Genomic DNA, 23,452 nt, shown 5'->3' with positions numbered 1-23,452 from the left:
TACTGGAAATGGCATAAATAGCTAGAAAAGAATAGACTACTATATAGAGAGAAACTAGAATAATGTACCCCACCCTCAAAATACATTACCACAAAGTTGGATAAGTGTTCTTTTACTCACTTAAACAAGAAGCAGCTCCCTTAGAATTGATGATGGAGATTTCTAGAAGCTTACAAGATCTACTTTCTCTAAAGAGAAAGTTATTTTACACCAAGATTTTGAAGCTGAGGACCTAATTGCCTGAGATGCTCAACACAGGAGTTTATTGCCCCAGGCTTAGGGTCCAACCCCTCACTCAGGAGCTAGAGTTACAGCTCCTCAGCAATTGTTTTGAGGACTCTTGGTTCTTTAACCATTGGGGTAGCTCAGTAACTCCTCTAGCAACTGGAATTGTATTCTCTTTTAACCATTGGGGTAGCTCAGTAACTCCTCTAGCAACTGGAATTGTATTCTCTTTTGGTTCCCACCTTTTGACCTTTGTGACTTCTATAGTCTCAGTGTCTCCTTTGTCTTAATAAGTCCACCAACCTTCTTGGCTTCTTGTACAGCCTACCCTTGGTACTCAGGAAGCTATCCAGCCATTTCCTACTGTCACAGTTCTAGACTTCAGATACCAGGTTCTGAATTTCTAGCTGCTCTTTCAAGCACTCGCCTCCAGTTAGTGGTAAAGTCCTAGGCTGTGCTGAACTAGAGCCTTACCTCTCAGTAACTCTGTGGAATCCTCAGCCTCATTATCACTCCTGGGGGTAGAAACCCTGGGTTCTTACTTATTTTTTGTGCAACCAACTAAACCTACTTTACCAGTTACAAAGACTACAAGAAGATAAAAGACCATCTAGAAGAAACCTTTATTGAGTCAAATGTCGCAACATGATGGAGGAGTTATTAGTTCATAGGAGGGCAACTTCCCAGACTATCTCCTACATGTACACATGCATATACGCACACCAAACACATACTAAAACATACTGTACTTACATAGCTAAAAAGGGATGCCCATGCTCAGATTGTAAATCCCCAATCAGAATTAAGTCTAAGCCGGGCGTGGTGGCACACACCTTTAATCCTAGCACTCAGGAGGCAGAGGCAGGAGGATTTCTGAGTTCGAGGCCAGCCAGGGCTACACAGAGAAACCCTGTCTCGAAAAACCAAAACAAAAAAACAAACAAAAAAAAGAAGTAAGTCTAAGACAATGGCCACTCACTAGACTACACAAACCTTATTTCTGTATCTCATAATCTCTTATTTTTTTATTACTTTTTTTTTTAGTCTATCCATTGCCCCCCTCCCAAGCCCCCCTCCCAGAGTTCTTTATCCAATTCCTCCTTCCCCCTGACTCCAAGAGAATATTCCCCTCCCCCAAACCCCTGCCAGGCCTCCCCACTCTCTGGGGACTCAAGTCTCTCAAAGGTTAGGCAAGTCTCTCACTGAGGCCAGACCAAGTAGTCCTTTGCTAAATGTGTGAAATATGTGTCCTGGGCCTCACTGTATGCTGCCTGGTTGGTGCCAGTGTCTGAGAGAGCTCAGGAATCGGGTTAGTTGACACTACTGGTCTTCCTATGGGGTGACCCTCTTCCTCAGCTTGTTCCCACCTTTCCCTAATTCAACCACAGGGGTCCCCAACTTCAGTCCAATGGTTGGGTATAAGTCTCTGCATCTGTCTCAGTCAGATGCTTGTTGGGTCTCAGAGGACAGCTATGGTAGTCTCCTGTCTGTAAGCACATCTGGGCATCAGTAATAATGTCAGGCCTTGGAGCCTCCCTTTGTGATGGATCCCATGTTGGGCCAGTAACCAGACTGTCTTTCCCTCAGTCTTTTCTCCCTTTTTGTCCCTGCAGTCCTTTTAGACAGGAACAATTCTGGGTCAGAATTTTTGACTGTGGCAACCTCATGCCTTCACTTGATGCCCTGTCTTTCTACTGGAGGTGGGCTCTCTTCACTGTTGGGCATTTTATCTAAGGTCCCTCCCTTTGAGTCCTGAGAGTCTCAGGTCTCTGGTACTTTCTAGAGGACCTCCCCACCTACCACCCCCAAGGCTGCATATTTCCAATCACTCTGCTCGCCCTCAGGACTTTTTTACTGTCTGCCCCCACCCCCTTGCCTGGCCATAGTCCTTTCCCCTTCCCCTTCCCCTTCCCCTTCCCCTTCCCCTTCCCCTTCCCCTTCCCCTTCCCCTTCCCCTTCCCCTTCCCCTTCCCCTTTCCCCCTTCCCCCTTCCCCCTTCCCCCTTTCCCCCTTCCCCCTTTCCCCCTTTTCCCCTTTCCCCGTTCCCTCTCCCACCCAGGTCCCTACCTCCCTCTGTCTTCCATGGTTATTTTCTTCTCCCTCTCAAGTGGGATTGAAGCATCCTCACTTGGGCCCTTCTGCTTGTTTACCTTCTTAAGTTCTGTGGATTATATCCTAGGTATTCTGTACAGTTTTGGCTAATATCCACTTATTAGTGACTACATACCATGATGTCCTTTTGAGTCTGAGTTACCTCACTCAGGGTGATATTTTCTACTTTCATCCATTTTCCTGTAAAACTCATGATGTCCTCATTCTTAAAAGCTGAATAGTACTCCATTGTGTAAATGAACCACATTTTCTTTATCCATTCTTCTGTTGTGGGACATCTGGGTTGTTTCTAGCTTCTGGCTATTACAAATAAGGCTGCTATGAGCATACTGTAGCACAAGTCCCTGTGGCATGGTGGGGCATCTTTTGGGTATATGCCCAAGAGTGGTTCAGGTAGATCTTTTTCCAATTTTCTGAGGAACTTCCAGATTGATTTCCAGAGTGATTGTACCAGTTTGCAATCCCGCAAGCAATGGAGGAATGTTCCTTTTTCTGGACATCCTTGCCAACATGTGCTGCCACCTAAGTTTTTTATATTAGCCATTATGATTGGTATAAGATAGAATCTCAGGGTCATCTTAATTTACATTTCCTTTATCACTAAAATCTTTGAGCATTTCTTTAAGTGCTTCTCAGCCATTCAAGATTCCTCTATTGTGAATTTTCTGTTTAGCTGTATATCCCATTTTCTGATTGGATTGTTTGGGTTTTTGGAGGTTAGCTTCTTGAGTTCTTTATATACTCTGAATATTAGCTCTCTATCAGATTTGGGGTTAGTGAAGTTTTTTTTTAAAGATTTATTTACTACTATGCATAACTACACTGTAGCTGTCTTCAGACACACTAGAAGTGGGCCTCAGATCTCATTATGGGTGTTTGTGAGCCACCATGTGGTTGCTGGGACTTGAACTCAGGACCTTTGGAAGAGTTTCTCCTCATGACTATGAGTTCATGGCTCTTTCCCACTTTCTCTTCTGTTAGATTCAGTGTATCTGGTTTTATATCGAGGTCCTTGATCTACTTGGACTTGAGCTTTGTGCAAGGTGAGAAATACAGATCTATTTTCATTTTTCTACATACATACTGCCAGTTATACAAGAACAATTTATTGAAGATGCTTTCTTTTTTTCCATTGTATATTTTTGGCTTCTTTGTCAAAGATCAAGTGTCCATAAGTGTGTGGGTTTATGTCTGGGGCTTCAATTCTATTCAATTTTGATGGGGATTGCATTGAATCTATAGATTGCTTTTGGTAAAATGACCATTTTTGCTATGTTAATCCTACCAATCCATGACCATGGGAGATCTCTCCATTTTCTAAGGTCTTCTTTGATTTTTTTCTTGAGAGACTTGAAGTTCTTGTCATACAAATAACTTGCTTGTTTGCTTAAAGTATTTGTGACTATTGTGAAGGATGTCATTTCCCTGGTTTCTTTCTCAGCCCGTTTATCATTTGTATAAAGGAAGGCTATTGATTAGTTTGAGTTAATTTTATATCCAACCACTTTGCTGAAGTTGTTTATTAGCTGTAGAAGTTCTCTGGTAGAACTTTTGAGGTCGCTTATGTACACTGTGGTATCATCTGCAAATACCTTGACTACTTCTTTGCCAATTTGTATCCCCTTGATCTCCTTTTGTTGTCTTATTGCTCTAGCTAGAACTTCGAGCACTATATTGAATAGATACAGGGAGAGTAGGCATCCTTGTCTTATCCTTGATTTTAGTGAGATTGCTTCACGTATCTTTCCATTTAATTTGATATTGGCTGTTGGTTTGCTTTATATTGCTTTTATTATATTTAGGTATGGGCCTTGAATTCCTGATCTCTCCCATACTTTTAACATGAAGGGGTGTTGTATTTTGTCAAATGTTTTTTTTCAGGATCTAATGAGATGATCATGTGATTTTTTTTTCCTTTGAGTTTGTTTATATCATAGATTACATTAATGGATTTTTGTATATTGAACCAACCTTGCATCCCTGGCACGAAGCCTGCTTGGTCATGGTGGATGATTGTTTTAATATATGTTCTTGGATTTAGTTTGCTAGAATTTTATTGAGATTTTTGCATCAATATTCATAGGCGAAATTGGTCTGAAGTTCTCTTTCTGTGTTGGGTCTTTGTGTGGTTTAGATATGAGAGTAACAGGGGCTTCATAGAATGAATTGAGGAGAGTTGGTATTAGCTCTTCTTTGAAAGTCTGTTAGCATTGTACTAAAGCCATCGGGCCCTGGACTTGCTTCTTTTTTTTTTTTTTTTTTTTTTGATTGGGAGGTTTTTGATGACTTCTGTTTCCTTAGGGGATATGGAACTGTTTAGATAGTTTACCTGCTCTTGATTTAACTTTAGTATGTGGTATCTGTATGGAAAATAGTCTGTTTCATCTAGATTTTCCAGTTTTGTTGAGTATACGCTTTTGTAGTAGGATCTGATATTTTGTTTTGTTTTTTAATTTCCTCAGTTTCTGTTGTTATGTCTCCCTTTTCATTCTGATTTTGTTAATTTGGGTATTATTTTTGTGCCCTTTAGTTAGTTTGGCTAAGGGTTTATCCATCTTGTTGATTTTTCTCAAATAACCAGCTTTTCTGTTTCTTGATTCTCTGTATTGTACTCTCTGTTTCTATTTGGATGGTTTCTGTCTGGAGTTTGAGTTTGACTTTTTCCTGCCTTCTACTCCTCTTGGTGTGTTTGCTTCTTTCTGCTCTAGGGCTTTAAGGTGGGCTGTTGAGTTGCTAGTATAGGATCTCTCTGATTTCTTTACCAGAGCATTTAGTGCTATGAATTTTCCTCTTAGCACTGCTTTCATTGTGTTCCATAAGTTTGGATATGCTGTGTCATCCTTTTCATCGAATTCCAGGAAATCGTGTTTCTTTCTTTATTTCTTCCCTAACTCAGTTATCACTGAGTAGAGAGTAGTTCAGTTTCGATAGGTATGTGGGGTTTTTGTTGTTATTGACTTCTAGTCTTAGTGTGTGGTGATCTGGTTGGATGCATGGTATTATTTCAATCTTCTTATATCTGTTGAAGCTTGTTTTATGACAGTTTTGGAAAAGGTACTATGAGGTACTGAGAAGGAGGTATATTCTTTCATTTTGGGGTGAAATGTTCTATATATATGCTAAATCCATTTAGTTCATAACATCTATTAGTTTTACTGTGTCTCTGTTTAATTTCTGTTTTAATGACCTGTCTATTGGTGAGAGTAGGGAGTTGAAGTTTCCCACTATTATTGTGTGTGGTTCAATGTGTGCTTTGAGCTTTAGTAAAGTTTCTTTTATGAATGTGGGTGCCCTTGCATTTGGGGCACAGATGTTCACAATTGAGACTTTCTCTTGGTAGATTTTTTCCTTTGATGAATATGAAGTGTCCTTCCCCATCTCACTTGATAACTTTTGGTTGAAAGTCTATTTTATTGGATATCAAAATGGCAACCCCCAATTGTTTCTTAGGACCATTTGCTTGGAAGACTTTTTTCCAGCCTTTTACTCTGAGGTAGTGACTGTCTTTGTCATTGAGGTGTGTTTTTGCATGCGGCAAAATGCTGGATCCTGCTTGCATATCCAGTTTGTTAGTTTATGTCTTTTTATTGGGGAACTGAGTCCATTGATATTGAGAGATACTAAAGACAGATGATTGTTAGTTTCTGTTTGTTGTTGTAGGTGTACATATATATAATATACATATATATTATATGTGTGTGTGATATATTTCCTTTTCGTTGTATTGTGAGATGATTAATTTCTTGTTTTTCCTTTGGTGTAGATACCCTCCTTGTGTACGAGTTTTCCTTCTAGAACCCTCTGTAGGGGCTATACTGGTAGATATTGTTTAAATTTGGTTTTGTCATGGGATATTTTGGTTTCTTCATCTATAATGATTGAGAGTTTTTTCAGGGTATAGTAGCCTGGGCTGGCATTTGTGGTTTCTTAGGGTCTGCATGACATCTGTCCAGGCTCTTCTGACTTTCAGGGTCTCTGTTGAGAAGTCTGAAAGTCTGGAGTAATTTTGATAGTTCTGCTATATATGTTACTTGGCCTTTATCCCTTACAGCTTTTAATATTCTTTCATTTTTTTGTTGGTTTTTTTTTTTTTTTTTTTTCGAGACAGGGTTTCTCTTTATAGCTCTGGCTGTCCTGGAACTCATTCTGTAGACCAGACTGGCCTCGAACTCAGAAATCTGCCTGGCTCTGCTTCCCAAGTGCTGGGATTAAAGGTGTGCACCTCTTAGTTCTGTGCATTTAGTGTTTTGATTATTATATGATGAGAGGATTTTCTTTTCTGGTCCAATCTATTTGATGTTCTGTAGGCTTCTTGTACATTTATGGCCATCTCTTTTTTTTAGGTTAGGGAAGTTTTCTTCTACGATTTTGTTGAAAATGTTTTCTGGTCCTTTGAGCTGGGAATCTTTGCTCTCTTCTATTCCTATTATTTTTAGGCTTGGTCTTTTCATTGTGCCCTGGATTTCCTGGATGTTTTGCATTAGGAGTTTTTTCTGCTTTTTATTTTCTTTGACCATTGTTTCAATATCTTCTAAGTATCTTCTACACCTGATAGTCTCTCTTCTATCTCTTGTATTCTGTTGATACTTGCATCTGTAGATCCTGACCTCTTTCCAAGGTTTTCCATTTCCAGAGTTGCCACCATTTGTGATTTCTTTATTGTTTCTACTTCCATTTTTAGGTCTTAGACCATTTTGTTCTATTCCTTCACCTGTTTGATTGTGTTTTCCTGTATTTCTTTAAGGAATTTATTTGTTTCCTCTTTAAGGACTTCTACCTATTTACTTGAGTTTTCCTGTATGTCTTTCAGTTAGTTATTTATATCCTCCTAAAAGGACTATTATCTTCATGAGAGAATTTTAGGTCAGCATCATGGTTTTCAGGTGTGTTGGGGTATCCCAGGCTTGCAGTGCTGGGAGAACTTGGTTCTGATGGTGCCAAAGTATATTGGCTTCTGTTGCTTATGGTCTTGCACTTGCCTCTTGCTATCTGGTAGTCTCTGGTGTTAACTGACCTGGGTGTGTCTGTCTGGAGCTTGCCTCCTGTATACCTGGGTTGCTGCAGGTTCCTTGGGATACCTGTAGCCCTAGCTGCAGCAGATCGCCTAAGAGGCCTTCAGAATGTGGGGACTTCAGAGGAATCCTCTGCTAGGATCTTTAGGGTTTGTTTAGGCTACTGAGGTCATTTGAATGGGCCCCTTACCTGTTGCCCTGGGTGCAGCAGACATACTAGGAGGCCATCATACTGTGGGGTCTTCAGACAACCTGATGACCTGCCCTGGCAGGAGGTGCAGGTGGGAAGAGGGGTCTCACAATCTTCTTAAAGAATTAATAAGAGAAGTTCCCTCCTATCCTGAGGACTTATTAAAAGGTTCAGAGCAGTCAGATGCATGGCTCTCTCTTGTAGGTTATCTGGAGGATCACAGAAGTTTGTTATGTCTAAAGCAGTTTTCTAGCACTATTGTAGGCTAGAACCATTATCATCAGAACAAGACCACCTGAAGTAGAAATTGTGGTCTTAGCCAGCAGCTGAGAGTAGAATTCCTTTTATAGCCACAGTATGACCACATTTTGTGGAAATGTTCAAAACAGCTAGGTTGCTATAATGACAATATAACTAGCTGCCAGAAAGGAACTTCTAGATTGACAGCCCCCTGGTCAAGGCAATTAGGTGAAAGGAAAAGGAGTCTCTTGGCTGCCATTCATGAGCAGCACTGCATATTCACAGGAAACATTAGAGTAATCATGAAAAATGTTTACATAAAGAACTATCCTGACAGTATTTAACAGTGCTTTACTCTTAGCCAAATACACTAAGGGAGTTCAGGTCATTTGATCTCAGTAATACATACTACAGTGGAGCTGTTGAGCTGACTAAGCATAACAAATTGTTTGCATTCCAGCATCCATACAAAAGCTGAGAATCGTCCAGAACATTCTTGTAAGTTCAGTGTTGAGGAGGAGGGGAACAGATTGTCAGTATAGGCAAAAAACTTTAAGTTCCAAGTTAAGGAAGAGACCACCTTCAAAGAAATAAGGTGCAGAGTGATAGAGGAAAACACCTAACACATTTCTCTGGCCACTGCACCAGCAAAGGCATATATATATCCCCACCACACAAGCACACACATACAACATATACACACATGCAGGCATAAAACACTAAGAACCTTTCACAGGGTAATTAACATTGCTGGTTTAAGCAGATGGAGGAAAGGCCTATAAAATAAAGAATATGGATGTCCTTTACAGGGTAGAAAAAGCAAGGAAGTGATTCTCCCTTAAGGCTTTCAGACACCTTGATTTCAGCTAGGACAGCTCTGAAAAAACTGTAAGATGAGTTTGTATTGTTGAAGCCAACATCATCTCTGTGCAATGTAAAGTAGAAAATTAATGTAGTTGAAAAGCTGGTCAAATTCCAATTTATAATTTAGGTTAATATGTCTTCAGTGTTAAAGTTTACCATTTTTTATAATTCTATATTTGTATCAATATATTATAGTCAATAGTAACTGAACTTGTGAAATTTCAATTTGTAGCTAGGTTTATATGGGACCTATATTAGTTTCTTAGTTTTCATAATTATGCTTATCTAAGTTTTAGGGAAGCTGGCTAAAGGAAATTTCTCTGTAGTTTTTCCAATTTTTTCTGATACAATATATCTGAGGGAGAAAAAAAAAACCCACTCCATTATTAAAGCAGAACTCTATGTGGTACATGAAGACTCCTTAGCAAGTGTTCATGGAAGCTTCATTCTTAATAGCCACAAATGGTAACAGCTTTAATACACTGGCCAATTGGCAGACAGATAAATAAATTTGGGCACCATAATTCAGTGAAAAAGAAAGACACAAATCTGATGTATGTAATAATGTGGGTAGATCTCAGAAATGTTATGCTAAGTGCAGGACTGCTTATTGCATGGTCCTGTTTATATGGTATTGTAGAAAAAAAGATAACGCTGTTGGCACCAATCAAACTCAGGAGCTGCTGCTGAGAGGAAAAGGCCCAGTGCAGAGGAGCCGGGAAGAAAACGTTGCTGATGGACATCATCTTTGTCTTAGTTAGATGTACATAGGTCATCAGGGTAGCCACATTAAAACTGAATGCGTTTTTATCAGTTATACTTTAGGAAACTTATTTTAAAAGAAAAGATATTTTAACATAGGATGCATAAAGGATATATTTTAAAATATAGTACATAAACCTTGATAATGTGATAGAAAATAATCAATAGTCTAATAGCGATGTGTTCTGTCAAATAAAAATGAATCTCTACAGTTTAGTATATCATTATTGATAAAAGTATATTATATATCTTCCCATTTGCACCTCTATGAAATTGTAACATATCAATATATTACATATAGCAGTTATGGCATCACATATTTTTAATTAAAATAAAATTTTTAATTAAAAATTTATTTTGTGTGCATATGTGTTCAGAAGACAACCTGCAGGAGTCTATTCTCCTCCACCACCCTGTGGGTCTCAGAGATACAACTCAGGTCTCAGATTTGATAACAGGCACCTTTACCCACGAAGCCATCTCAACAGCCTGTTTTTATACCTTAGTCTATAAATAATATCAACCTGTTAATATTTGTTCCATCTGATTAATAGATATGTGCTTATTGGTTTCTGGGCTTTATATTTTAAAAAATAATAAAATATTTACTTTGCTCATAAAATAATAATCACACTGAATCTTATGTAAAATATAGATCTCTTGTCTGAGAGTACAGCTCAGTGGTAGAACTCTAGCCTAAAATTCAAAAGGCCTGGGTTTGATCCCAAACACAACAAAAGTCAAATGAAACAAATAAACAAACAATATAGCTAATTCTCCCCAAGGCTCTGAGATTCTGATTAGTCAGCTCTAGGCTTTGGAAAACAATTTTAGTTTGATATTTGATAGACCTTTTTTCTAGCTCTCTCTCTCTCTGATGCCTAAATTGGGGGAGGGTGATACCAAGATTGAAATTATTTGTTAGTTAACGGTTGGCTTCAGGGGACAGTGGATGAGCTAATATTCACAAAGTAAATGCCTCACTGTGGGCTCAATCCCCTAGTAACAGTTATGATAAAATGACACTAAAGCTAGTTTTTGTGATAGTTTTTATTACTACTTTTGTTTTGGTTTTCAAGACAAGGTTTCTCTATATAGTCCTGACTGTCCTGGAACTCTCTGTAAACCAGGCTGCCCTCAAACTCCGAGATCTGCTCTACCTCTACCTCCTGAGTGCTTGGATTAAAGGCGTGTGCCACAACCAACCAGCTTAATTGAAACTATTTGTTAATTATAAAATACTTTGCAAGTGTTTTTAGCAATACCTTAAGTTTCCTATGTGGTCTGGGCTCTAGTTATAGAGATAATGAACTGTGATGACTGGAAGGTAGGTTTAGGAGTTTCAGTTGTTCTTTCCCTCTTCCTTACTAGTTTTTTTAATAGTAATCTTCTAGTCAATACTTATTAAATATCTAACAGGTTTTTAAGATAACTAAGAGAGAATGAAAGAGAATAATGTACATACAATTTAATCTTTCTAATTAGACAAATTACAATTGATGATAAAATATATAAAATAAACAAAATAACTTACTAATTCCTTTGCAACTTGAAAAGCAAGAATAAAAACAATTCTCACCTTAGTCTCTCCTAATGGACAAGGTGACATTTTCTTAATGAGTCATCCACATTTTAAGGAAATGCTATTGAATTTTCCTAATTGCTTGGAATTGCTGTCCAGTCTCTAATGTGAGAAGGTCTCAAGCAGAGGTTTGTTGCTCATCCCATGTTTTCCTGTGAAAGGTGATAACATGTTTCTGTCTCCACTTCTCCCTGTCTTAAGGGAGCAGCATACAGCCAGGATGCGCACATGTCAGCGCCTCCTGTTCCCTCCACCGAGGCTTTGGAGAGCTGTTGCATAGCAGCAGTTTATTTCCACCACCAATCAGGGCCAGAGAGCCAAGTTCAGCCTTCCGGGGTTACTCTCATCTGTAGGTGGTAGACAACTTTTGTTACTAGTTTTCTTATATCTACCAAGCTCCAGAGAAAGCTGGCATTTGGGTTTTTATTATACCAGCAGTTGCTGGTTTTCAGCCTTTATTTGAAGGAAAATAGTGATCACCAACTAATTAAAGTAAGTCATTTTAGAGCTATTAGTTACTATAGGCTTCTTCAAATGATGGGCTTTTGTACTATATTTTAAAATTATGTACTATAATTCTTAAAACAAAACATTGCTATAATTCTACCTGAACCGAGTATGGTTGTTTTTGTGTTGTTTTCTTTGTTTTTGAGTGTTTAGTTAGAATATTTTTCAGTTAAGGTTGGTGTTAGGAGGCAGCTTGATAGGTATAGCCTTTCTTTGTTTCCATTTTCACTGTTGAATTTTTGTTGTAAACATACACAAACAACTTTTACACTCTTTTTATCACTAGGACACAGATATTATAACTGTGAGAGGGAAGCATTTTCAGGTTGGTATTCATCTGTTTTTAAATTTTATATATAAAAGTTGTTTTGTTTTAAATACTGTTCCAGGATTAGGTACATGTAACAAAAATTTAGCAGTATTTTCTTCAGTTGCTTGTACAGATAGGAACTGCATGACAAATTCTACTAAGTCAGATTAACACTGGGAATTGCTGTTTATTCTCTCCTTCAATAATGTATGCTTTGTTATATACAATTTTAATATATATGAAAGTACAACACATATGGGGAAAATAAGTTACAGTGCTTAGAAAACCAAAGAACTAGAATATGGAGAATTAGCATCATGTAGTAGTTAAACAACAAAAGTTCAAAAGCCATGCTACTTGATCTCAAAATCTGCTAGTTAGCAACTGTGCAGCCTTAAGAGGGACCCCTGTCTCCTTGTAGGAGATAATCTGCTGTTAATAAAAGAAATTCACTATATCAATTGCATATTTTTGCTCCAGATATAGTAAACCTTTCTGCTTTTCACGAGGAAGGATATTTTTGTCAGAAAAATTTACCTATCATTATTGATTGGGCATGGCTTCTTTTCCTAGAGCAAAAGGCAAGATTTTTATAGGGCTTTACAGGATCCTCACACCATTACCCATCCCCCCCATCCCCCCCCCCCCAGCCTCTTCAGGGAGCAACAGCATTATATTCCTTTGTGGCTTCTTCTCCTGCTTTGTTCCCATCATTTCCTCCACCCACCACTACCTTGAATCTTTTCCCTAACCTACCTCTGCAGGCCGAAGTGCTTTTTTCCTCTAATTCAGGCTATTTTACTTTAAGTCTTAGTCAAGTGTGATCCTTCCCTATTGGGCCTACCCTGACCACTTAATATCATCAAAGCCCTATGCATGGCTCTAACTTACTATAGGACTTGCCTTTTACTTATTATGTTCTTATTTATTCTTTATCTCTTTCTACTGGTACATAAGTTGAAAGTGATGTTTTTTTAAATTTTACTTTATTCACTGATATGTCATATAATTCAAGTATATGGCAAGTAATAGGTACCTAATAAAACACTAATAAATGAAACATTTTAAATATGTGTAGCATTCTGGGTTTAAATTTTAACTCAGCATCTACTAGCTGTTTAAACTAAAGCAAGTTACTGACTATTCCATGGGTTACTGCATAGATCAAATGGTTTAATAGATTAAACATATTGGGAAAACATCTACCCTGGCCCAGTATGCTATGCACAAAGCTTTCAGTAATTCATTAAGTTGACAAATATTTAGTGAGCACCTACAACACCAGTGGACGCATCTCCAAACAAAACAGGAACAAATCTCAGATGTTAAAACCTTATTTCTTTTTTTTTTTTAAGAATATTTTTCTTTTCTTTTTTTTTCCATTTTTTATTAGGTATTTAGCTCATTTACATTTCCAATGCTATACCAAAAGTCCCCCATACCCACCCACCCCCACTCCCCTACCCACCCACTCCCAATTTTTGGCCCTGGCGTTCCCCTGTACTGGGGCATATAAAGTTTGCAAGTCCAATGGGCCTCTCTTGGCAGTGATGGCCGACTAGGCCATCTTTTGATACATATGCAGCTAGAGACAAGAGCTCCGGGGTACTGCTTAGTTCATATTGTTGTTCCACCTATAGGGTTGCAGTTCCCTTTAGTTCCTTGGGTGCTTTCTCTAGTTCCTCCATTGGGGGTCCTGTGGTCCATTCAATAGCTGACTGTGAGCATCCACTTCTGTGTTTGCTAGGCCCTGGCATAGTCTCACAAGAGACAGCTATATCATGGTCCTTTCAGCAAAATCTTGCTAGTGTATGCAATGGTGTCAGCATTTGGAAGCTGATCATGGGATGGATCTCTGGATATGGCAATCACTAGATGGTCCATCCTTTCGTCACACTTCCAAATTTTGTCTCTGTAACTCCTTCCATGGGTGTTTTGTTTCCTATTCTAAGAAGGGGCAAAGTGTCCACACTTTGGTCTTCGTTCTCTTGAGTTTAATGTTTTTAGCAAATTATATCTTATATCTTGGGTATGGGTACAGGGGAAAAATTCCTGAATAGAACAGCAATGGCTTGTGCTGTAAGATCGAGAATCGATAAATGGGACCTCATAAAATTGCAAAGCTTCTGCAAGGCAAAAGACACCGTCAATAAGACAAAAAGACCACCAACAGATTGGGAAAGGATCTTTACCTATCCCAAATCGGACAGGGGACTAATATTCAATATATATAAAGAACTCAAGAAGGTAGACTCCATAAAATCAAATAACCCCATTAAAAAATGGGGCTCAGAACTCAACAAAGATTTCTCACCCGAGGAATACCAAATGGCAGAGAAGCACCTGAAAAAATGTTCAACATCCTTAATCATCAGGGAAATGCAAATCAAAACAACCCTGAGATTCCACCTTACACCAGTCAGAATGGCTAAGATGAAAAATTTAGGTGACAGCAGATGCTGGCGAGGATGTGGAGAAAGAGGAAGAACACTCCTCCATTGTTGGTGGGATTGCAAGCTGGTACAACCACTCTGGAAATCAGTCTGGCGGTTCCTCAGAAAATTGGACATAGTACTACCGGAAGATCCAGCAATACCTCTTCTGGGCATATATCCAGAAGATGCCCCAACCGGTAAGAAGGACACATGCTCCACTATGTTCATAGCAGCCTTATTTATAATAGCCAGAAGCTGGAAAGAACCCAGATGCCCCTCAACAGAGGAATGGATACAGAAAATGTGGTACATTTACACAATGGAGTACTACTCAGCTATTAAAAAGAATGAATTTATGAAATTCCTAGGCAAATGGATGGACCTGGAGGGCATCATCCTGAGGGAGGTAACCCAATCACAAAGGAACTCTCACAATATGTACTCACTGATAAGTGGATATTAGCCCAGAAACTTAGGATAAAACCTTATTTCTAGATGCCTTTCTTTATTCTGGTTTGATAGTTTCCTGGAGAAAAGCTTGCTTCTTTATCCGTGTTTCAATTCAACAGGCCTTCACCATGAATTCATATTTAGTTAGTATTAGTATTATATGTACTGGGAGCACCAAATTGTTATATCAAGATTAACATGCATTACATGCAATTTTACAGTTGGACCATGTACTGGAATTCTGTAGAAGGGTAAGGTAACTATAATTAGCTGTTTGGTTTTTTTATATATATACCAGCATAAGGAACCAGTACCTGGAAGCTTTGTAAATGAAGTCAGTTTAGGTCATCACCGAAGGATTAACAGAAAGTGTCTTAAGTCATCTTCCTTGCTTTTAAGATGAACTGTGTATATTTGTACTAAATATTAACAATGTCAGCTATTATTTTATGAGCAAAAATATAATTAAAACAAAATTTGGGTTAGAAAAATTTGGTAAGGTAAAAATTGTAATAATTGAGACTGTTGCAATAAATGACCACATCTAGTATTTAAAACATAACTTAGTATATATTTTGTTAACATCACATTTTATACCCATATTTCAAGAGAGAGTTTAATTGTAAGTTGCATTTCCCCAAAAGAAATGGTTTTCAATTTCCAATTTAAAAGTATATACCTAGAGACAGTGTCTTCCTTAAGAGTAAATGATTCAATTTACAGAGTTTTCTTTTGTTGTTGTTGTTGTTGTTGTTGTTGTTGTTTGGTTGGTTGGTTTTTGGTTTTTTAGTTTTTGTTTTGTTTTCCGAGACAGGGTTTCTCTGTGTAGCCCTGGCTGTCCTGGAACTCACTTTGTAAACCAGGCTGGCCTCGAACTTAGAAATCTGCCTGCCTCTGCCCAGAGTTTTCTAAAATTAACCCTGTTAACAGAATTCCTTGAAAAAACCTCTACATTTTATTTCAGTATACTCAGCCAACAGATGAAAGCAGTCATGTCAAATCTATAACAAATAATTTTCATGTACCATAAACTGCACTAACCACAAAGGCAAAATCTAAGACTTCACTCCTTATGTCTATGGATAGCTCTGTAGTTCACCACATTCTGACTGCAGTAAGCATATTTCTTAACATCACTCTATTTAAAAATAGAATGGTTATTCAGAAGCAATAGATAGGTAATTCATAAAACAAGATAATCAAATTAAATGAGCTGTATATGTTGTCAAACTTAAGCCTGAAACAAGTAAGTCAAAACAAATTTAAAGTTTATTTGATGTAAAATAATATTCAATATCAGGTATATGTTTAAAAATGGATATAAGTAGGTATCTCCCTCTAAGTGACTAGGAATCTCACTGTCCTTATCCTTTTATAATGTACTTTTACAGAATGCCTTTTTGGGGTTTGTTTTGTTTTGTTTTGTTTTAATGACTCAATTCAAATAACCTGTTTTAGAAGCCTGGTGTTGTCTCCTTAGTCTAATAAAAGGGAGTTACAATGATCAGGAGAGGACTTGGTTGGTCTAGGTCAGTGGTTCTTAGCCCTCCTAATGCTTCAACACTATAACACACTTCCTCATACTTGTAATGACCCCTAACCATAAAATTACTTTCATTGCTACTTCATAACTGTAATTTTGCTAGTGTTATGAATTGTAACGTTTATCTGTGTTTTCTTATGGCTTTCTTATGGTTTTAGGCAACTGCTAGGAAAGGGCCATTTGATGCCCCTGTCCCCAGGTTCTCCAGGTTGAGAACTGCTGATCTAATTATTCTATGGATACTGCCTTAGATTATTTATATCATGTGGTCACCTTAACCAGTGAAGTCACATGGCATGCCCTTTCTTTAATTTTAGTAAAGATGATGGTTAAGTACCTGTCTGTAAGCCACATGATCCACCAAGATGGTGGCAAGCCACATGATTCTCCAAGGTGAGCCCATCAGGCACTTTTCTCCTTTCCTAAATAGGAGTTGGATCCAAGTTACGTACATGGTGTGCTATAGCAAATTAAGATTATTTGTACATAAACTTTTTTAACTGTTAACCCTTTTTGTTACTGATTTTAAGCTAACTTTTTATGCTTGGCATTTTATAGCCTCTTCAAACCACACTTACTGATTTTGTTAACTTTAACAGAAGTTTTAGAGATAAAAGAGGGGGTGGTATTCAGAGAATGAAATAAAAGCAAGAAAAGGAGCGTGAAATCGGCAACAGTAGTGCCTCTTGGGTGTAGTTTACCTTTTAGCTCTTTTTAAGCACATAGCATCTTCTCCTAGGTTGATCTCCTCTTCCTGATCACAGTCAGGTGACTGGCTTAACCCAGGCTGACTGTAGAGGAAATTTTAAACAAGCATGCTTGCGACTGGGACAGATGGGTCAAAATCCAGATCCAGAGCCAGCATTCTCAGTAGAGTAGAACAGCAGGAAACAGTGGTTCCCTATTATCTATAACCAAAGACATTTGAATTTCTGTAAGACTGAGACCAGTGATCTACATACTCATAACCAGTTTGTGTATGTCTGAGGGTGGGAGAAGACAACATGAAATGGTTTTTACCTCTTAGCTCTTAAAGATCCAAGTAGGATTGTCCAGGTTTAGAGGTACAGAAACACATGTAGGGCAAAAGAATAAGGCAGAGAAGTTCTACAAATATGCAAGTTTGGGGGCCTTCTTTAAGTTAGTCCTCAAACAGACCAAAGGAGTGTCTTGGTATAGAAAATTTGGAACCCATGATTGGGCCCAGGACCAAGGTAAATTTTTAGTTCTGAGCACAAGCTCACTAAAAGCTCAAGACCTAGTCACAAGACTGGAGTATTACTGCCTCACTACCACACTACTAAGGGACTGTTTGACCATGGTTTCTTTCACCTGTCGCATTCATCCAGCTATCAAGAAAAAAAAAATTACAAATGTGAATGAAAATTCCTGAAAACAAGCTGTGTCTGCCTGTAAGCAGGCAAAGGAGTTTTTGTGTCTGGAGATACTTGATTGACTGCTTAGAATTTCAATACTCTGGAGAGTTGCAGGTCCAGAAGTTAATTACCTTATTTGGGTTAAGTTCTACTCATCTGGAGTTTTCTTGCTAGCTGTGTCTGAGCTGATTTAGCAGGCATCTAGCCTCTACTGATCCAAAAGGGCCGGCAGTATCTTGAGCCTACAGGAAAGTTTCCCCATCTCAATGTACCTACCGATATATTTTAAACTTGCCTGGATTTATAACTTTTTCTGTTCTATAAAACAATAAAAACACTGTGGAAACTGCTTCCAATTGAAATGTGAAATTTGTGTTCCAAGGACACAATCTTTCAGAATGGTTCTAGAATAAACTATCTCTTATTCCTTTTAAGAACAAAGATGTGGTTTTTTTTTATTGACATGAAACATGGAAAAGTAGAAAATATAGTTTAAAGAGACAGAAAATATCAGAACCAGTATAAGATATAATCACCAAATCAAAAATTTAAAACAGTTATGATCTGTATGCTAAGAATTCTTGTGGATACAGTAGACAGCATGCCAAACACGGGCAGTGTAAGCAGAAAGGAAGGAATTCTAAAAGGAACCAGTGATGTGGATAAAGGACAGCCGGTGGGGCTGACCAGCTCAGCTACCACCCAGACCCACATCTATAGCATCTGCCAGCAGCTGGGACATGTGAAAAAGCAAGCACTGCTGTCCCTCCCAAAGCTGCACCAACAGGATAACCCGAGGAGTCCCAATGAAGACCCAATATTGATGGTGTCCCAGAAGCCAGAAATCTCGAACCAGACAACTGACTCGTAATGAACATTCACACGTGAAGGTGAATGGACAGAGGGGTATGCTGTGGGGACACACTGTGACACACTACAACTTCCACAAAAAGATGTTTTCAATGCTTTGGGGTTTGGGGGGGTTGTTTGTTTGTTTTTTGTATTTTTGGCTTTTTGTTTTGTTGGGTTTTGCTGTTTGCTCGCTTGCTTGTATGTTTTGTGGGGGAGGTTGCAAGGGCAAAGGGCAGATATGAGGCAAAGGCAAGGGAGATGAGCAGGACTGGGGTGCATGATATGAAATGTACAAAGAACCAATAAAATTTTTTTAAAAAATTGAAACAAGTGTACAAAGTCTGTCCCTTTATTGGCCTGTTAGTAGAGCAGACATGGCTGAGGAAACAGTCTCTAATCTTAGAAACTTGTCAGTAGAGACTGCTAAACGTGAACAGGAAGAAAGACTAGAAAAGAAAACAAAGACCAGACCAGAGTTGAATAAAGCATAATTGTGTGTTGTTTAAAGAAAGAAGTCAATTAAAAACATCTGCATAATGCATGGATTCCAACTATATAACATTCTAGAAAAGTAAAACTATAGAATCAATGAAAAGGTCAAAGATAGAAAAACAACAATAACAGCAACAACAAAAAAGGACTTTTTGAGGGCTGTAGCTGGTTAATGAATGAATAGGTGGAACACAGCAGATTTTTAGAGCCGTGAAAATACTCTGAATGGTACTGTAATGAGCATACATATCATCTACATTTGTCCAAAACATAGCATCAGTAGCGGCATTTGGGCAGTACTGATGTCAAAGTAGACTCATCATTTTAAACAGATGTCCCCTTGGGTGTGATATTGAGAATAATTGTGTATGTATGAGGAATGATTATACAGGGGATCTGTATTGACCACTGAAATTGCTTTTTGCTTTGTTTTGTTTCTTAAACCTAAAATAGAGAGTACTTTCTTTACTTACATCTTCTCAAAGAGATGATATATATTTGATATCATTTCTTCCTTAAATGTTTGGTAGAACTCAGTAGTCAGAATGTGTTTGACTGGTAATTTATGTTCAAGGATTAATTATTGAGACAAATAGTTCTTTTTATTTTTTTTTCTTTTTGAGATCATGTCTTGCCATGTTACCCGGACCGGACTGGCCTTGAATTCCTAGGCTCAAGCACCCTTTCTCCTGCTTCAGTGCTCCAAATAGCTAGGATTCCAGGTACCCATTGGGCAACCCAGCTTCTTTAATACATGACAGGCTGATCTATTTGTTGTTTAAGCATGGCAGATCATGGCTGCCATTGAATTTCATCTAGGCCACCACAGTTTTGAGCACACAGTTGCATTTTATTATTATCTTAATGTTGATGAGATGTATTGCAATATATCCTCTTTCATTTTTACTGCACAAATTTAGATGTGATGCTCTCATTTTCATAAACTATATTATTTTAGTTACTCCTTAATTCCTCCTTGATTCACATGGTTTTTTAGAAATATATTATTGATCTGGCAAGATAGTTCCGCAGACAAAGATGCTTGCTGCCAAGGTTGAGGATACAGGTTCAAGCCCTAGGACCACAACTTGGCTCCTACAAGTTGTCCTCTGGCCTAGATGCATAAACCACGGCACAAAAAGTAAACAAACTTTTTATTTCTTTTTCTTTTCTTTTTTTTTTTTTTTTTAGTAAAAAGGGAGCATGTTATTTAATCTAAGCATGTTCAGTCATCCTTCTTTTGCTTAGTAGGAGTTTAATTCCATAGTAGTCTGAAAACATTCATTGCATGATTTCTATTCTTTTAAATTTGTTAAGGTTGGTTTCATGACCTAGAATATTTCTATCTATGAATGTTCCATAAGACCCTTAGAAGAGTTTATTCTGCTGTTATAGAATGACATACTCCATAGGTGTCCTTATATTCCGTTGATTGGCTGTGGTACTAAGTTATGATCTCTGACTTCCTGTGTGTAAGACCTGTCCTTTTCTGATAACAGATGTCCAGACTTCAGTTAGAACATTTCAGAACAGCCACCATCTAGCGGTTTCATCAATTTTGCCTTGTGTTCTATGAAGCTCTTGTTAGGTATCCACATATTGGCTCTTTTGCCTTTGGGGGATCTTATTAGTATTCAGCTATCTTCCTGATCTCAGCACAGTCTTTCTGACGTCTACTCTGAGATGAGTGTAGCGACTCCTGTTTTTCTGCTGCAAATCACATCTTTACAGCCCATTTACCGTTCATCTGTTAGTATTTATATTTTATATGAACTTCGTTAAATAGCATATGGTTTATTCCTGTTGCTTTGTAACTGATACATCTATAGTATTTGTGTTAAAGTGACTTTTGATGAATTACAATCTAGCATATTTGTTACTATTTTCTGTTCGTTGCCCTTGTTCTGCGTTCTTATTTTTGTCTCTTTATCTGCTTTTTTTTTTAAGTAGGCTTATTGTTTTCTTCTTTTTTTTTTCCTCCTCCTATAGTATGTCAGCTAGACTCCCTTTACTTTTGTTATGCTTATTTTCTTCCCCACCTAACTTCTTTTTGGTATTTCTTGTTCAGCAGGTCTATTAACAACTAATGCAATTTTTGTCTTAGAAACTCATGTCTACTTCTTTCTTTACTTTAGAAGAATAATTTTCCCTATAGGTGGAACAACAATATGAACTAACCAGTACCCGGGAGCTCTTGTCTTTAGCTGCATATGTATCAAAAGATGGCCTAGTCGGCCATCACTGCAAAGAGAGGCCCATTGGACTTGCAAACTTTATATGCCCCAGTACAGGGGAACGCCAGGGCCAAAAAGGGGGAGTGGGTGGGTAGGGGATGGGGGGGTGGGTATGGGGGACCTTTAGGATAGCATTGAAAATGTAAATGAGGAAAATACCTAATTTAAAAAAAAATAATTGATAAAAAAAAGAAGAAGAAGAAGAATTTTTCAGGCCGTAGAATTCTAAGGTAGTGACTTTTATTTCTCTTACCTATTTAGTTTGTGCCATGTGTCTTGTTTCCATGGTTTCTGAAAAGATGTATTTCTTTTCCTTTTTTAGATTTTTTTTTTTTTTTTTTTTTTTGGTTTAAAATATGCCTACTTTGGGGCTTGGGAGATGGCTCAGGGCTAAGAGCTCTCATTGTTTTTGCAGAAGGCCCAGGTTTTATTCACAGCACCTACAAGGTGGCTCACCACCATCTATATCTCAAGTTCAGTAGGGTCCAACACCCTTTTCTAAACTGTGGTAGCATTCATGTGGTACACATACATGCATTCACACAAACACTCATACAAATAAAAATAAAGCTTAAAAATACATATAAGTGTAATTTTGAGGCCTTTAGTTTGTTTGGGGTATTTCTGCTGCTTGCCCTGTGATCTTGCTTGAGTATCTGATATTAATTTGAGAAATATCCAGTTATTTCATAGGTTTCTTCTGTTTGGGGTGTTTTGGTTTATTTTGGGTTTTTTTCTCTCAGTATTCCACTGTGCTTATGTTAACTTCTCATGAGCTTCATGGTCCTTGCCTATTCTGTTTTGGTTTTGTTAGTCTTTGCTCTACTTGATCCTAGCTTTAGAGGTTTCTCTGTGCTTAGAGATCGTTCCTCAGCCATTTCAACTCTTCTAATAAGGAGATAGATAGATAGATAATGAATTCTATATCAAATTACAAACTCCTTTATGGCAGAATTTGCATTTATTTTCTCTTTATTTTTCTTAAAACTTTTAAATAAGAAATAAACAAAGTAAATTTTATTAAATAAATATTGCAGTAAAGTAGTGTGGTGAAATAAATGCCAATAAAAGGTAAAATTCAAAGGCTAGAAAAATAAACATCTACTAGGATACTTTTTAGTCAACTGCATAACTATATTTTTATTAGAAGTATATTAGTATTTAGTGAAGTCCTAGGCCTGAATCTCATCCAGCCCTAACAGTCCATCTAGAATTATGTCATTAAGTCTTGCTTGCTGAATACATTTCTGAGCCCATGAAGAATGCTTCTCAACACGTGGGTCACAACCCCAAAGGGTATCAGATATCCTGCATACCCAATATTTACATTACAATTCATAACATTAGGAAACAAATGAAGAAGCAATGAAATGATTTTATGATTGGGGGTCACCATAACATGACAGGGCTGCAGCATAGGCAGGTTGAGACCCACTAATGAGGGAAAAGTGCTGATGAGATGTAGTTAATAAAGCACATATCTTGAGGATTTATGGCAACTGTATCGCAATACTGGTACTGTGCAACAGATCAGGCAAATGACTGTTTAAAGAATTTTTAGGGACTGGAGAAATGGCTAAGCGGTTAAGAGCACTGACTGCTCTGCCAGAGGTGCTGAGTTAAATTCCCAGCAATTACATGGTGGCTCACAACCATCTGTAATGGAATCTAATGCATTCTTCTAGTGTGTGTCTGAAGACAGCTACAGTGCACTCATATAAATAAAAAATAAATAAATCTTTTTAAAAAAAGAATTTTTAAAGATACATTTTTTCTCTTTTCTCAAATCTCTTAACTACTTATATTAAGAAGCTGGAATTTAAAATGTAGATAATTGCACCTCTATGGTATTTTTCTGAGTTTACTACATTCTTTCATCTTCTTTTTAAATTTTGTGCACTTAGTTATTTCTTGCACTGAGATTGATCCCTGGACTTCACACTTTCTAAACTTCTGAGCTACACTCTGAGTCTTACCCACACTTACCTTTCCAGGTAGCAAGAATAACCAAGTATAACATATGCATGTTTCTTCAGTCATTAAATAACTTTTTTCATCTTTCTCTCTTGAGTGGCTACAGCCCTAATGTGATTGATTGATAGATAGATAGATAGATAGATAGATAGATAGATAGATAGATAGATAGATAGATAGACAGACAGACAGACAGACACACACACACACATTGAGAATGCTGGCCTGTGTTGGGCAAGGACAACAGGGAGGGGAATGATTGAGAACATGGTATATAACGTATGCATAATAA

The 23,452-nt window shown here is 37.8% G+C and overlaps 1 protein-coding gene across 8 annotated transcripts in view; it reads left to right on the top strand.

Moving 5' to 3' along the window:
* Rasal2 (RAS protein activator like 2) overlaps positions 1–23,452 on the top strand; it is a 277,413-nt gene that overhangs the window by 195,450 nt on the left and 58,511 nt on the right. The gene's annotated exons all lie outside the window — the stretch shown is intronic.

This window comes from Mus musculus, chromosome 1 (genome assembly GCF_000001635.26).
Source record: "Mus musculus strain C57BL/6J chromosome 1, GRCm38.p6 C57BL/6J".
Lineage (NCBI taxonomy): Eukaryota > Metazoa > Chordata > Mammalia > Rodentia > Muridae > Mus > Mus musculus.
Note: the sequence above shows the minus strand (reverse complement) of the source record. Positions and strands in the feature narration are given on the sequence as shown.